The sequence below is a fragment of the Triticum urartu genome, chromosome 2A, assembly GCF_056163025.1.
Source record: "Triticum urartu cultivar PI428250 chromosome 2A, HENAU_Tu73, whole genome shotgun sequence".
Lineage (NCBI taxonomy): Eukaryota > Viridiplantae > Streptophyta > Magnoliopsida > Poales > Poaceae > Triticum > Triticum urartu.
In genome coordinates this window covers 323,802,351-323,806,231 of record NC_141874.1, presented here as the reverse complement: position 1 = coordinate 323,806,231, position 3,881 = coordinate 323,802,351, and the positions used below count along the sequence as shown (strand labels likewise).

General features: G+C 42.4%; 1 long non-coding RNA gene across 1 annotated transcript; it reads right to left on the bottom strand.

Annotated features, from left to right (window-relative positions):
• Positions 1–853: 853 nt before the first annotated feature.
• On the bottom strand, positions 854–2,630 carry LOC125537068 (uncharacterized). Its single transcript, XR_007295526.2, has 2 exons — positions 2,224–2,630; positions 854–1,503 (listed from the first exon to the last, which is right to left on the bottom strand). It is a non-coding gene; the product is annotated as an uncharacterized LOC125537068 (long non-coding RNA).
• Positions 2,631–3,881: the final 1,251 nt, after the last annotated feature.

Below are 3,881 nucleotides of genomic sequence, written 5' to 3'. Positions count from 1 at the left end.
TACATGCCGTGTACTGCAGCATGATGTCTCTAATACGGTTGTATTCATGTAAGTAGTACCCAGGAAAAATAATGTTAGATAGGATTTCTGTCATTAGCCTGTACTTGTGAAAATTGTAGACCAAAAGATATGTTTGCATGGCTAATATTCTAGCATATACAATACTTAAATCTATAGATTTACCATCCCTTTCACAGTTATAGCATATAATAGAAATCCAGTAACATAAGTAAGCACATATCATAAGTAAGTACTAGTTCTATTGAATTACAGAGAAAGAAAGAGAGTGAAATAGATAGGGAGAGAGAGCAGCAGCAGCAGTAGGGGGTTCAGACTTTAGAGAAGACCAACAGCGAGGTTAGGAGAAGAAGAAGCAAGCGTGGGGATGGAGAGAGGAGTAGCAGCGAGCAGCAAGAAACAGGTTCAGAGAAGAAGTGCAACAGCAGGTTTAGTGGATTCAGAGAAGAGGCAAGCAGCAGGAGGTGCAGAAATAGAGGAGCAACAACATGGTTAGCAGCAGCAGCGTGGGGACTTAGAGAGAGCAACAACTGTTTGATGATATGCAGCAAATCAAATGATTTTCCATCATAATATTCTGCATACGACAACAACAACATCAATCAGTAAAATTAGTAGCGTCTCGATCACTGTATAATCAATCAGTAGGCACAAATAAAATCAGCAAGCATAGTATAAATCTGGTGCCCCAAAAGGCTAGTGATGCAAATAACAAATCAAGTTCGTGGCTAACTTGTAATTCTGGGAAAAATGTAATGCAGTGATGGCTCACAATGATGGCTTTGACATAGCAGAGAGCAAACTAAATAAAAATAGCTTAGTTCACCCACTTGAATAGAATAACAACTCATGTAAACGTTTAATCAAAACATCATGCTTTGGTTTCAGTCAAGGTTTAATCAAATCGGCACATACAAAACTGAACCAAGACCTGATTTGTTTCATACAAAACTGAACATCATATTCTCCTGCCATCCAAGCCACAACCCAGGTTCACAAAGGCTGCTCCTACACGTCTACGCTAGTACATTACATGTTAACTGAAGTAGATCTCTAAATCTGAGCGGCTGACCGACCAGTGGTTGTTGGGGCCTTCAAGCCAAAGCCTGCTGTTGCTACCAGGAGAAGACTCCAACAAGTCACAACCGACGGTGACCTTGCTCGGCTCAACCCAACAAGATTCAGCTCAGCTTGCGACAGTCAAAAAAAGAGCGGAACGGTCGAGATCCACAGACCAGAGCAGTCGAGAATGAGAGAGCTAAGTCAGACTCTCCGGCCATGTACCCAGAAATAACCTATCAAGTGCACATGTACCCAGACTAAGGATCTGGGGCGGATCGAGCAGAGAGGACGGGGGAGCTCATCTCGCTGCGGAGCGTGTGGTCGAAGGAGCAGCGGGCGAGGTCGGGGCGAGGCCATAGTGGCCGGAGACGGAGGCTGACCACGCCTGGTCGAAGGAGCGTGTGATCTCCGTCATTGCAGCTTCTAGGATAATAATAGACCAAATTAACTAGAGATGTACAAATGTCCAAGCATCTTTTATTTAGGATCAAATTAAATAAAGTTCCACCAATGTCCAAGCATCTTTTATTTAGGATCAAATTAAGCTCCACAGAGATGTACAAATACAATATATATGAGACTATAAAGCATGCCTGAGACTGAGACCAGATGTAACACAGAAGACAGAAAGTGTGCAAGATACTCTTGTCAAGTGTAACTTATGCCAGGTCTGAATTGCCATATATGCATTATTAATTTGAATGAGTCAAATGGAACATGCTACTAGTAGAGTGTAAGAGCATGCCAACCACATCGACTTAGCCTAGTCAGAGAAATACTAGCTAGGACTAGCCCCTTGCAAACATACCCGGAAAATGCTGGGAACAACAATACTAGTGACACATGTGCAAGACGTGCGGCAGCTAACCTAACAAAACCGCGTGTGCAGAAGCACTCCCAACAAAGAGATCCATGGAAGCTCAGGAGCTTGATTAATCAGCAACCAACTGAATGGAACCAAGCAAAGAAAACCATGGCCAAATCATACGAGCATGTGACGCGATCGAGGTGAAATTGCAGCATACAGATTAAGAGGCTCCTGATTCCAACACCTAAATAAACCCTAAATCCTTGCGTGCGGGGGGCCGAGGTGCACGAACTGGGGTCCAATCCGACCCAACGGGGAATCCGAAATCGGTATACCTTAGGTTGGAGAGTCTCCGGCGGCGACGGTCGGTCGTGCATGGCGGGCAGGGCATGATGCTCGCTGACTCCCGCGGTGGTGTGGACCGCGAATGGGAGGAACGGGGTGGAAGGCGGGACGAGCACGGACCACCATGGCCGACCTCCCTCGAGGACGGACACGGATCAGGTCAACGACGGCGGCGTGGATATGGGCGCGCGAACGATCTCCCTGGTCGGCCTTCCCTTCCCTTCCCTTGGGAGAGGAATTGAAGGTGGGGGCAGCGTCGCTGGGGGGGAGGAGGAGATCGCCGGCGGCTGGGTCCAAAAGACAATGCTAGGGTTTCGGCTGAGGTGCGGTTGATGGGGCGGCAAGGGGCGAGGGCTGCTGTTGGATCCAGGAGGATCCAATGGTGTTTATGCATGATCTGCGTGTGTTATCTTTGGACCAATCAGAATGCAATATAATATTATGACCATTTAAATTGGTCGCAGTAGATTTAAATATAATATGTTAAATCATGTTAGCTATTTTCTTGACTTGAGAAATTCGAACAAATTGAAAAAATGGAAATCCTTCTCATCGTGTCATAAAATGTGACCTAGTTTTAAGAAAAAAATAAATAACAAACTAGTAATAAGACAAATATATTTAAAAAAGTGTCCTTAGAAATGCCCGTCATACTTTTTTTTGAGTGTCTAGAATGAGTTTTTTTGTGAAGGACCTACCATATATTTGTTGCAAAATTGAACCTAATCAATTTTCTAAAATATTAGGCCATATTTAATGAACAATTGACCAAATGGTTAGGAGTCAAAAGTTTTTATCCACCTCTCGTGAAAAAGACAAAATACCATCGATTCAGCAGGAAGCAGGTCAAATTTGAACTGTAGCTGCCACATAGTTTGCTCTTTATTTTATTTTTAAAATAATTTCTAGGTACATAAATATCTATTTAATCAGAGAAATATCAAGAGGTTTCCAAGATTCAACCACTAGCTAGGAACGGTCAAGCCCGCCGTTACGACCGCATTTTGAAACGGGCATAAAAATTCAAAAATAATTCAAAAAATTGGAAAACCTTTGCATTGTGTCATTATATGTGACCAAGTTACCAGGAAAAATAATAATCTTGTAATACGGCAATTCTTTTAAAAAATGGTCTCAGAAACGAGCTATCATTTTTGGAGATCAATGGCTCTCAAGCCAAATGATCAATATTATGGCCACATTCATGGCATGGTTTCTTCGAATGATCTCATGTTGTGCACAAGGGTGCATATTGGAATGGCAAACAATGTTCCCTAAGGAAATTTTCATTTTCTTTGGATGAAAAAATCATTTTCCATTTTTCGAGTGCCCCAAATGAGGTTTTTTTGTGAAGAACCTACCAAATAATTGTTGCAACATTGGACCAAATCATTTTTATAAAATACTAGGCCATATTTAATGCACAATTGACCAAATGGTTGGGTGTAAAAAGTTTTGATCCACCTCTGGTGAAAAAGACATTTCCGTCATTTCAGATGGAAGCGGGTCAAATTCGAACTGTGGCTGCCTCATGGATTGCTATTTATTTTTTCCAAAACTCATTTCTAAGTACAAAAGTATCTATTTAATCAGAGAAACACCAAAAAAATCCAACATTCAACCACTAGCTAGGAACGGTCATTCCTGG